Source organism: Alexandromys fortis, unplaced genomic scaffold (assembly GCF_014885135.2).
Source record: "Alexandromys fortis isolate MF-2015 unplaced genomic scaffold, M_Fortis_MF-2015_v1.1 scaffold_60, whole genome shotgun sequence".
Taxonomy (NCBI): domain Eukaryota; kingdom Metazoa; phylum Chordata; class Mammalia; order Rodentia; family Cricetidae; genus Alexandromys; species Alexandromys fortis.
In genome coordinates this window covers 5,912,241-5,925,710 of record NW_026067946.1, presented here as the reverse complement: position 1 = coordinate 5,925,710, position 13,470 = coordinate 5,912,241, and the positions used below count along the sequence as shown (strand labels likewise).

Genomic DNA, 13,470 nt, shown 5'->3' with positions numbered 1-13,470 from the left:
AGGTTCCCTATCCTCAGCTTCCCAAGGGACTAACTGGGGACATCGCCTTGGGCTCCTGGGAGCCACTCTAGGTTCCAGTCTCTTGCCAACACTAAGGTGGCTCTTTTAACTAAGATATGTGCTTCCCTGCTCCCCTATCCAACCTTCCTTTATCCCAATCTTCCTGTTTCCTCAAGTTCCCCCAATCCTCCCCTTCTTACTTTTCTCTCCCTGTCCCCCCTTATCCCCAACGAGACTTCTTTAACTCAACGTTTTGGAGTCTGAAAGCCCAAGATCACACAAGGCCATCCACTTGGACTGATGAGGGTCACCTTAACGATGCCATAATGTGGCAAATGAGTGGAAACAGAACCGGCTACAAGCTTAAGGGACAAACTACAGAGTTTGGCCTCACTGTGTAACAACTAGCTCATTAGAACCAAACTCGTCCTCCAACATGAGCAGTAATCTCTTCCAAGTGTGATGCCACAGAGAACCTCCATACCTGTCTTCTCTTCTTAGACTCTCCCAACTGTTGTTATTAATACATTGAAAGCAAGGCCCCCAGGAAGGGAAACTGGGAGACAAATCACATCTAAACCATGGCTACTGGTAGATGATGATGATGATGATGATGATGTAAAAATTCCAGATGATGCTGATTCTATAAGCCTAGACATCCACACCTGGAAAATCATTTGCCTTTATTATATAATTATAATGAAATGATAATGAAGACAGCTATAGTGAGAAGTTACTCATAAGCCTAGTAAGCAAGGAGAGTAGTTTTTTTCTAGTGATATTTCCCATGAAGAAGATTTTTGGATGAATCTGAAAGGGATATTGTGTTACTAAAAATAATGTAAATAGTGGGGGAAAAATGTCCTGTGGTAGGTTAAAGATATATGAGGTACTGTTGAGCTATCATGTTTCTGCTGCCTGTGACTCAAGTCATTGCTAGGTGGGAAATCTTTCAACCCCACACCCATGTTGTCATACACAGGATACTGAAGCATCATGCTTGGATACTGGAATCCCGGACTGAGAAAACAAATAATCACACTTTCGGTGTCTGGGTTAATATCTAGGACAACTGAGGCAATGTCTCGATCTCTCTGACTTTGCTCCCCCTGAATGATTAAATGCTGAAATACTACAAGCAGCAGGTTAGCACGAGTAGAAGTCACTCTTAAAAGTCATCGGATCTCACGGTCATGATGATTGATCTCTGTACATTGCTGAAGTCTATTTGCCTTTCATTTCTTTATAGGTAGGTCAAATGTAAACTATTAATTTACATGTCATCTCTAGAGGTGAGGAGAGAACATCAGTGTTGTAGCAAGCTTAGCCATCACATCCAGACTGTCTGCTATAAAACTATCAGGGCAACTGTTCACGATGCCCACCAGACTGTTAAAAGACAGGTAATTTCTAATAAAGTAACACCCTTTTATTAAGCTACACTACAAAGGGGCAATCACTTTGGATTGCTGATTCTCAATCCCTGCTGAATTACGTGAGGTTTTTCTAAGGGGGGGGGGCGGTATGTGAAAATTACCTACAGAGCTGTAAAACTATCAATGTCCAGGTCTCATTCTAGAATAACCTGAGGTACCAGGACTGGAGGAGGGCTTCCAATCCTAGTACTTTCTCCAGCTCCCGTACCTCAGGATTGGAAGAGGACTGCCAAGTCTCATTCCAGGATCTCAGGTCTAGAATAACCTGAGGTACCGGGGCTGGAGGACGGCTGCTGTCAGTACTTCCCACAAGCTCCTCCAGTGGTTCTAATACATCACTAACCTTTGAGCATTGCTTGAGAAGATGCTACTGGTCCACATAACAGCATCAGGTCCCTCATTTCTTTAGAGAACAGTGACCTCAAAAAGTCCTCCAAACATCACTTTACTGTGTAGAAACAGAGCCATAGTTCTTTCAGGCATTGGTTAGCTTTGTCAGCATTTAAAGCAAAATACCTCTCCAGAGACCATAAATAAATTCTGCCAGGTTGTAAACCTGTGGAATAATCTGACAAAAATAACCAAATACCAAACAGGGATAATTGGTGGGCAACCCTAACACTAACATACTATTGGAGTAAATTGGAAAGATGGCAACAGTTATTTTGGATTTTCAATGTGGTTTTTATAGTAACTACAAAATTGGAATGGAAACACTTGTGCTCAAATTGATAGTGCCCTTAAGTGGCCAGAAATTCTCTTCCCAGCTACTTCGGACCCATTATCTCTGAGGTTTCAGTGATGCAAATTGTACCTTATCCAGCAGAAAGCCACCATCTCTGAGGCCTGCCATAACAACCCCCTGAGGGTTGAGTAACCTAACAGCCACAGCCTGCCCCAACTCCTGCTGAATTATATGTGGAATCGTGATCCTGGGGTAAATTACTTACTTTTTCTTGATTATTTATAGACAGAAAATATATATGTAAGTGCACTGAATGTTTCTTACACATGTCACATACCTATATCTTGTTTTCATTGAGAATAGTTTATTCAGCAGAATCATTTTCATGGCATGCTCTGAATCCAGGCAAAAAGTAATTAATCTAGTTATAAAATTTGAGGGACCTGAGTAATTCTATCACAGCACTTTCTTTTAGTATTGATTGCTGCAGTTATTTCTAAAGTAGCTGGTGGAAAATTGCCGGGTATCTCTGGAGTTCCTTTTAAAAATCTCTCTCTCTCTCTCTCTCTCTCTCTCTATCTATCTATCTATCTATCTATCTCTCTCTCGTGTGTGTAGCTGGGAAATGACCCTTAGACCTTGCCCATGATAGACAAGTGTCCTACCACTGAGCTATATGCCCAGTCCTCTTCAAAAACATCAGTGTTTGGTTTCTGAGATTATAATTATATCCTATCATTTCCCTCTTTCTGTTCTTCCCTCTAAATCCTCCCAAATATCCTGCTTGCTCTCTTTCAAGTTCATAGTCACTTTTTCTTTTTATATGTATATATGTATGTATATATATGTATATATATGCATGTTTGTGTGTGAATATATGAATATAAAAGTAATTACAACCTGCTCAGTCTATATAATGTTATTTGTACGTGTTTTCAGGGCTGACCACTTTGTATTGGATAACCAAATGATGTGTTCATCCCTGACGAAGACTGTTTCTCCCTCTCTCAGCATCTCTTAGTTTTCTATAGTTCTTTGTCTAGAGCGGCAGTCCCATGAGCTTTCCTCCTTCCGTGTAATCATGTTCAATAGTATGCTACCTCTTCGGGCTACGTTTAGAGAGCCATGCCGGTGAGATTTCATGGGTATGGTTTCTCTGACATTTCTAGCAGACACAATGTCACTGCAAACTTCCTGCTTCTTTCTCTTGCTCTCATCTTTCCACCTCCTCTTCTGTGACTTTCCCTGAGCCTTAGGTGCAGGAGTTACGTTGCAGATGTGTCAGTTGGGACTGGGCTCTACATCTCTGCATTTTGATAAATTGTGGTCTTCGATATAGACTCTGTTACAAAGAGAAATTTTTTCAAAGAGAGATGAGAGCTACCCCTATCTGTGAGTGTGAGAGTAGTTAGGGAGTATGCTGCTTTAGAAAAGTGGCAGCTGGAGGTTCTCCTTCAAGATTTGTTACTAGACAAGCCCTGGAGAGTTGGCTAGCTTTGTGGAATCAGGCATGGTTTCTCTCTTGTTGAGTGTCTTAAGTACAATTAGAGGGCTGTTGATTACCACCAAGATATCTATGCTACTATTGCCACACTGGTCATTGTGGTGATTCGTAGGCATCACAGCTGAATAGAATGATTGGATGCTACCTTCCTTTGGAAGCTTGCATGGTTTCTTTTGATCCCATGAAAGGCAGTTCTCAGGCAGAAGGTTTTCAGGTTGGATCCATTTCAGGATCCCAGGCTTCTGTGCCCTGCAGCGGAAGTGCACAGGTTCAGTAACTGGTTCTTACCCTCCACCTCCTGGGGCAACAAAAAGCGATGGCGATAACCTACAATGTTTTGGTAGTCTCTCAGAAAACCTAACTCAAAAGAGGGCTTCTCATGCCAGGCATTGAGTTTTTGTTGCTGTTGTTTTAATTTTTTGTTTGTTTTTTGTTTTTTTGTTTGTTTGCTTGTTTGTTTTTCAAGCAGGTCCTCTCTGTATAACCGTACTAGCTGTTCTGGAACTAGTACTTGTATGTAGACCAGGCTGGTCTCAAACTCACAGAGATCCACCTTCCTCTGCCTCCTGAGTGCTAGGTTTAAAGACACCACTGCCCTGCTTAGTGCAGGGTTTTGTTAGATAGTCTATGCCTCTTGGGGAGAGCACTGTCAGCCCAGATGGAAATTTTTCATTTGAACTACATCTGAATCTTTATATACAAACTTACATGTATTACAGCTATTCAATAGAGTTAATAGTGTGGTTTCTTACGACATTATCCTACATCCTTACTCTTATTTTACTCTCCTTCTTGTGTATTTAGCCCCCCCTCTTAATTATGGCCCCCTTATTTTCCCATTTCCCCTTTCTCATCACTTATTTCCTACTATTCCTTTGTCTATTGTCCCCACCACACCCCCAAACAACCCTTTTTACTTTCCAGGTTTTTGCAGTTATCTATTCATATCTGAAGATCTAGATCTGGGAACCCAAAATGAAAGAGAATATTTGACATTTGTCTTTCTGGGTCTGGGTTACCCCGTTCAATATGGTCTTTCCTACTTGCAAATTTCATGATTTCATTTTTCTTCACAGCTGAAAACTAAGCTATCTACTTTGGAGATTCTATGTACTAAGACTCACATTTCGGACATAAACGGTTTTATATTTTTCAGAATAAATATTTCCTTAATCCATACTAAATAACTATCAAACAAATATTTTTATTCTGACTTTGAAAGGACACCATACATTTAACTTGACTTGGGTGTTTATCTGGGCCAACCCATGTCAAGTCATTCCCAGATCATGTCTTCTGAGGGCAGATTTATGGACTTACAGAACACACTTATTAAATTTATTAGCCTCCAAAGAAATTCTATTATGGGCCTTGAATAGAGATAGAGGATAAGTTACATAGCAAAGAAACGGGCTCTGCCAGCGTCATGTCACAACAGACAACCACTTCTTAGAAGAAAGAAGTACCTAACAGGATTAAAGTCTCATGAATCCAGTAGGACCACTCTTGAGGATGAGGAGAGCCAATGCTATTAAGGAATAGGAGCACCTCCTAGGCCTTCGCTTTCCTCAGGGTGGAAGTATAAACACATCTGAAACTCCACACTGAGGATGAGGCTGCAAGATGAATCTTGGTTCCTGGCTCAACACATGGTTTTTCATCAATGATAATAGGTAATTCATATCAGTGCACAATGTATTTATGAGTTTCCATATCAGAAACATCACACAGCAATTGTGTGCTAGTTTTAAAAGGAGTACAGCCTGGATCCGGTGGCCAGTCCTCTTGAGTGGCTAAGCTGACTATGCACAGTCTCTCGTTGTACCTGGGAAATATGGTGAAAATGCTGGGACAAAAATTAGGATTTAAGCCACCAAGATGTCGTTTGTCAAGGTTTTCTTGAATATATCTGTCAAGAGGAGGTGAACATTTCTCCAGAACACGCTTCCAATCACTCTCCCTCAGGAACTGAGCAGTGTAGGAACATCATTAGAACCACTTAGGATGTTCATTGAAAACCTGAATAACAACTGGAACATGAACATCAGAAGCAACCTAGTGATCAAACGTTAGAACGGTAGTGCATCAGATTTGCTCGTGGGGTATGCAGGACTCACTTTCAAGCCTAGATAATCAATAGGTAAAAGAAGCATTTTCTTAAGTAACACTACACCTATATCTTCTTGTGGGACTGAGACTTGTCATTGGCATAGCATAGGAGGCCTATGCTAGCACAGCCACAAACAGTAGCTTCTGGGGTTTAAGACCTTACAAAAATATTTCCATACAGCATACACATACCTGCATACATATTTATACAAACACAGGGATATGAAATAAATATTTAATGCACCTTAAAATCTCCACCTACAGAATTTACAGTGAAAACAATAATAAAACCTTTAATGAGAAAAACATTAGCAGAGTCTATACCAATATTATAAATCATGTCTAAATAACAGTATCAGTAAGGTGAGCCGTCTAAAATACCCAGGGCACATTTTCAGCTAATTAAAACTAGAGAGTAGAAGTGACTCTTTTATCATTCAGAATATTGTACCCCTGATTATCCCATGGCAAATGATTTTACCTCAGTAATAACCGTGATCCAACATTCAGTTAGCAATTACCGCGTCAGACTTTATCTACTGATAACAACGGGTTGACATAATATTACCCTGCATGCATTTATTTCATCATGCTAATAAAGTTTCCTATTACAAATGCTAAAGCATATTAGCCTGTCTGATGTAATATAGGAATCACATACAACTTTCTTGCAAAAAGAAGATGTGCATTTATATATCATTTCTATTTTGAAACTTAAGTGCTTAAGTACATTAGAGCAGAAAGTAACAAGCTATAGTCTATGTTGTAGAAGATGGCTTGTTTGTTCCCAGCTGCTCAGCCCCGAAATAATCACATAGAAATCTTATTATCTGCAATACTGTTTGGCCAATAGCTTAAGCGTATTTCTGGCTAACTCATATCTTAAATTAACCCATCTCCATTAATCTGTGTATCGCCACGAGGCTATGGTTTACCACATCTGTCTCCAGTGGTGCTACATGGCTTCTCCGACTCCATCTTCTTTCTCCCAACATTCAGTTTAGTTTTCCCGCCTAGCTCTACTCTGCCCTATCAGGCCAAGTGAGTTTCTTTATTCATTAACCAATAAAAACAATACAGAAGGACCTCCCACACCAACTCTGTAGTGAACACAAGAAAATAATAATAAATACCAACAATGTCCCTGTGAGGAATGGCATCTATTGTAATTTAGCCACATTCTGTCACCTTGGTGTTCACATAACAACACGAAACTGGTCCTTTCTAGACACCAAGAAGAAACCAGTGCATCTGTGCATCTTGTCTTTAACACAGAGTTCAGGAAGACCACTATGACTCAAGCTCACTCTCCTGGAGCACAGAGCATGCACAGACTGATGAAACCTTTGAGAATGATGTTGATGTGGTTAATGATGACAGTTCAGTATCCTCCAGGCATAATCCCTGGCAATGAGTTAGCTATCTCTGAAGGTTTGTAGAAGAAAGAAGAGAAATTCCATTGTGTTCATGAGTGATAAGCGTTCTGTTTGCAGTCTGCCAGGTCTGCCACCCGGGATCCATCTTGGAAATTCTTTTCCTTCCCATGCGCTTCTGTATCTACTTGGTAAATAATTTCTCTGCTTCCTGGTGAGGACCTTAAGGCAAGAAGGCTAGGGGAGGTAGGTGAGGGTACTCTCCAATGGGAGAGGCTATGTGCAGAACAACCTGCCCTATGCTGCTTTTTCCCTCTCCAGCCATACAAGCTAAGTTGTCTAAAAGAATTACACACATTAACACTTTATAATTGAAAAACTCTCAGCAGGAGGCTAGCGCGTGGAATTAAGACTGATATAAGTGACATTTTTCCCTTGGTCTCCAAGGGCTCATCCAATACTTGTCAACTCTTTATTAATGGAATTCTTCACTCGCTGTGAAAGATGGCATTAGTCTTGGTGCTACCAAGTATGAGAAGTCCAGTTAATCACACAAAGAGTGACGGAGACTCAGTTAAACTTGAAGCAAAATGAACATGCTGCCATAGTTAGAGCCAAGCTCTTGCAAATACTATCAAGGTACATCTGCAGGTTGCGGGACTGACTCCGGTCTTGGGTGTAGATCACAGAAGAGCATTATTCCAGCTAAAGTCAATTGCTGTGCAACACCTGAACTCTCTTAAGATCATGTAGGCAGGAAGGCTCAACCCTCCCTTGAGAGATGTGACCTCCACACATACAACATGGCACTGGCTAGAGGTCTAGAGAATAGTCATAGAAACATGTTGGCAGAGACTGCTCATTTGCTTCCTGGATGCACAGACCTGAAATAATCACTTCTTGGTCAATTAGCTTGTGCATATTTCTAGCTAGCTCCTACATTTTAAATTGACCCATTACTATTAATCTGTATATCACCACAAGGTCGTCGCCTACCAGCAAGGTTCCAGCATTTGTCTTCTCTGGCAGCTACATGATGTCTCCTGGCTCTGCCTCTTCTCTCTCTCTCTCTCTCTCTCTCTCTCTCTCTCTCTCTCTCCCTCTCTCTCTTATAGATATATGTGAGATAGATAGATGATAGATAGATAGATAGATAGATAGATAGATAGATAGATAGATGATAGATAGATAGATAGATAGATAATAGATAGATGGATGGATAGATAGATGATAGACAGACAGATAGATAGATAGATATAGAGATGAAGGTATGGATATAGATATCATCCAGCCTGGCTATATTCTGCCCTGCTATAGGCCCAAAGCAACTTCTTTATTGAGCAATGGTATTCACAAGATACTCAGGGGAATCCCACACCAGGAACATGGAGGATTTAAAGACAAAAAGTACATTCAAGGCAGCAGTCCTGAGTTTTCTCAGGACATGTGTGCTCTAGCCACACTGTGGGAGGCCAAGGAGGTACAGACACTAGTGGGGCCTAGTGTGGATGTATATAGACCACAGCTGTAAACCTGGTAACAAGCACGCCTTCATAGCTTTGTGAGGCCTGTGAAAGCACAGGCCCTTTTGAGACTGCAGTATCAGGAAACAGGAAGCCATTTGCAAAGTTGACCCACACATAGAATCACTTTTAAGTTTCAAGGCTATGGACAGGGCAGACCAGCTCTAGCCTCCCTCTTCGGCTCAGTGAAGCAGCTGTGTTACATAAGTGTCCTGCTGCACTTACCTGGCAGGGGAGATACCATGATCACGAAGGTGGTTTTCCCAGGGGGAGGCTAATCCATTGCACTCTGGATGTGCCGACCCTTGCAATTTCCTCAAATGTGAGAAACCCGAATGCTTAATTTGTGGTAGCAGGATGCTGTATTCATGCTCTCCCCTGTTTAAAAAACACCTTTCTAAATCTCTATTTAAACAGGGGAGAGCATGAATACAGCATCCTGCTAATTTGGTGGTCTGTTTCTTGTTCGCGTCAAAATGTAAGTTGAGGACATCTCTTTAAATTTTATAATAAATCCTTGTCATGCTTTACCTTGCTATGAAAACTTTCGCATTTTCCAGCCATTGCAAACTCACACTCAAGAAAACAATTACACAGCCTAAGAAGAGAAAGTGGATTTCGAGGTGTTGAAGCCCAATAGACAACAGACCTACGGTAGTTGGGAATTTTGGACCAAAAGCTTCATTTAATCAGTCTCTCCTGCCCACTCCACCCCCACTCCCACCACAAACACACTTGATTGTGGCTTTGAGCTTCCAGAGACCTTCAGTCTAAAAATCCAGTCCCGAAATTTATGACTTCTGGGGTTTATGGTCTTTCCGTTAAAGGTTTTCTGTACCTATTAATGCACAATATGGTTCTTCCTCTCACAACAGTGGCTCCTATGAAAGCCAAAAAAGTTTTATGCAATACACATGGAAATTGAATGGGACTTCTTGAGGAATTTGGATAAGATTTTGCTTTGAGGGGGTTGGGGTGTGTGTGTGTGTGTGTGTGTGTGTGTGTGTGTGTGTGTGGTGTGTTCATGAATAGGTTCAACAGTTTTACCCTTCCACTTTCCAATCTACTTAGTTTGAAAAAGGAGAAGAAAATTAAGATTTTTAAAAAATTATTCAAATTGTAATTTCATTTCAAGCAGAGTCCTCCATTGCTTGTCTTATGTTTGAATGAGCTATTTGCCTGAAATTACAGCCTCATTAACAGTTCAATTGCATAAACTTAATCTTGTAGTGACACCACATAGAACAACAGCCAAAACAACAAACCTGCCAGGCCGGTTGTTCTGGTACTAAAATGATCAGCTACTTCACTTGCTAATATTTCCTTCCTCAAGACCCTTGGTCTAATTCGCCACTTAAAAACTCAAGCAGTCTCATTACAGAAGACCTTGGCAACAGTGAAGAGCCAATGCTGACACTTGGGTTTTACTTCACTGAAGATACTCGTCAATGCAGGTCTCAGTTAAGACAAATAGCCCAATCATAGACTCCACTTGCTTTGCCCACAGTGGAGGGGTGGAGGTCATCTTCTGGCCATTCTGTCCTTTGCAATTGTCACCACTGAAATGTGCAGCCAGCAGACTTACTGGCCACATAGGAGAGCCAGCCTGTTTGTAAACTAGCAGCCCTAACTTTCAATGCTCAGAAGGTCACTGCATAAATGATGCAAGATGCATTCCCGTGACTTTCATAAAGTACAGCTTGAGGATAGTATAGTAACCAACTGCGTTATCAAGAATTATCTTCATTGTTTCTGTCTGCATTTGAAGCCAACTAAAATTACCAAAACTATATACTTCTCATTTATCACCCAATTCTATAAGAGAAAAGGTAATATGTTTCTCAACAAGGGATAACATTTCCCCCTTGCCTTGTGTATGGCTACTCTAGGAGCTACTACTATTTAGAGTAATAAGAAGAGGAAAACTAGGCGTAATCATAACACTAGGAACATTTCTCCACATCTCAAAATGTAAGGCTCAGCGATGAAGAGCACTTCTAAAGATCCTGAGTTCAGTTCCCAGCAACCACAGGATGGTTCACAACCATCTGTAATTAGATCTGGCACCCTCTTGGGGAAGAGATCTGATCAGTCATCTTCATCATCTTAGACCATGAAACTCAATATGAACAAGGTCATCAGCCATATACTGCTGCCCATGTCTGCTCCAGCATTGCCAGGGCATAAATTTCAAATTTCATTCATTTCAAAATGTAACAGGCTCTCTCTTAAGAGTCTTTCAATGTGTAGAATCTCATTTAAGCCTTAAAACATTTCTATAAGGGTCAGAACTATGTATTCACATTTTACAGAGAAGTAGCTAGAGGCATATGTGTGTAATCACTTTCCCAGGCTGATCAGGGATTCAAGTACATTTCCTTTGGGTTCCAGAATCCAGACCTCTGTAGCTATGCTCTAGAGTGCTTCAATAGGACTGCTATCCTTAGCCTTGGTTCATAAGATATAACACTTGGGAGGCAGACATGGGTAAGTCCCTGAGTTCCAGGCCAGCCTTATCTACAAAGCGAGTTCCAAGATAACCAGCACTACAGATAGAAACCCTATCTCAAAAAACTAAAATAGGAAAAAAATAAAAACATACCCGAGATATTTCATAAATAGTTTTCATAAATAGTACATGTTTAGACTGTGTAACATTTTCAACTCCAAGGACTTTCCACTTTTTCATTATAGCACATATATAATCTGTGAATTAAAACATAATTACACTCTCAGTAAGTTTCAAAATACTCAAAGTTATATCAATTCAGCCTCCATCCCATGATCAAGAAAGAGATGGCTTATGCATTTTTAGTCTTCCAATTAAGGACAAGTATGTTTGCAAAGTGAAGGTTATTTTGACTTTGATAAGTATATTGCTTACTGTCTGACCATAAAGGACCAGAGCTGGGGATGAATTACAGAATATTTTGTTCTTCACTTCAGGCATGATGACTGGACCTCCCTGGTTGTAAATCCCCTAATATTTGATGACACCAGTGTCAGCAGAGAAATGATGCATATAAACACAACAATGCTTTATCCGCAGTTTCTTGATTTGGTGCCCAGTCAGGGAAGGAAACAGTCTACTTGTGAATGGATTTTCCAAAATAATACACAGGCGGTGTCTATTGGAAAGATCTGAAGAGGAAAATTGAAGCTTGCTTTTCATGCTACAGTCTCCAAATTAGCCTTTGAAACTGACAATCGTGAATGACGTGGACCCGTGTCCCACCATCACAGGGTTGGTATCAGAAAGGACAGAGCATTCGGGCTTTCATCTGCCTGGGAAAAAGGAAACAGAGTTTATTTTGAACAGGAAAGCGGGGAAAAGATATTTGATGAAAGCCAAAGAAACAAGCTGCCCAAATCCTTTGACGAAGAAGAGACAAAGGGAATGGGTTTGTGGAATAATACACAGACCTAAAAATAATGTTTCAATAATTCTCTAATTGTTCCATTTTATCCAGAACAATATTTTTGCAAAGTCCAAAAGCTCACTTTAGAAGGAAAAGTAAAAACTATTTTAAGGCCTGCCTGTGAGGAAATGGTATTTTTCAGGTACGAAGGAAGTTGTAAGGGAAACAATGAGGATGTACAACATGGGGGTGCACACACAGCTCTGCCCATGGCAGCTGCCTCCCCGTCTGCATCCAAGTCAGAGACACGATTTGTTGCCAGGGACCTGAGTTGTTACGGAGTTCAGGTCTGGCATTTCATAGTTTATGAGCTTAAAACGGTGAAGTGATTTCCACAAGGTCATGCTTAAGTTGTAGTCTTTCTATTGTCTAAATAACAATGGCAAAAGGATGAAGGAAAAGGAGGCTATATCGTAACCCCCCCCTTGGAAAATGATGACTGTGCCTTATAGCCTATTGGAAGAGCAGTTCCCTCGGCCACACAAGGTTCTGGGTTCCCAAAGACTTTCTGTAAGAAAATGGTCATGACTGTGGCTGTGGAATCCATGCATTCACTAAAGCATACTCTTAGAAACCCAAGAAGCACACATGGATCTATGTTGCCATTAAGCAAGTTGCAACACTCTGCTTACAAACTGCATTAAAGTGCTTGGCCTCCTGAAAGAGCTAGAACCATTTCTGCTGGCGAACCAGGAAGCTAGCTAGGCTACTAAAGAAGCCACACAGCCTTCCTTGCCAGGGCTGAGTCAGGAAGACCTCTCTTAAAGGAGCCACAGTGCTTCTGCTCTCCTTCTGCAAACTGAGCCCATGTGGGGGGGGGGGGGGATGTGACTACCAAGAAGATCCACTAAACTGTTTTGTGTGTGTGTGTGTGTGTGTGTGTGTCTAGATTTTTTTTCTAAGCTCTCTTAGGTTTTATGTAGATGTAGTCAGCATGTTGGCCTGACATTCTGTAGGTAGAGGCTGCTTGTTCACTTCCCAGCCACCCAGGCACGAAATAATCACACAGAAACTGTACTAATTACAATATGTTTAGCCAATATCTTAAGTGGTTTTTAGCTAGCTCTTACATCTTAAATTAAATTAAATTAAATTTCTATTACTTTATATTTTACCATAGGGCTTGTGGTTTATGGGTATTTCTTTCTCCTCTGGCGGCTACATGGCATCTTTCTGACTCCACCTTCTTCCCTCCTCTGTCTCTGATTCTCACCCACCTAACTGCTACAAAGAGATAATCGTTCTACTGGTAGTCTTCTAGTTCAAGACCATGTAATCTTACATTTATATTGGACATCCTCTAGTTTGTATCTTAAAGAACTCCAAAGTGACATTTGCTGCTCCCAAGCCTGTGGCACTTTAGAGGCATGCTAAGTTCTTTAGGAGTAAGGTCCTCATTGAAATATCTTAGTTCACTGGAG

At 40.9% G+C, this 13,470-nt stretch overlaps 1 protein-coding gene and 1 non-coding gene across 2 annotated transcripts in view; both read left to right on the top strand.

The window, feature by feature from the left end:
- LOC126505971 (dmX-like protein 1) overlaps nucleotides 1-13,470 on the top strand; it is a 1,144,103-nt gene that overhangs the window by 647,740 nt on the left and 482,893 nt on the right. The window lies entirely within an intron of this gene.
- LOC126506043 (U1 spliceosomal RNA) lies at nucleotides 8,848-9,011 on the top strand. The gene has a single exon (XR_007593068.1). It is a non-coding gene; the product is annotated as a U1 spliceosomal RNA (small nuclear RNA).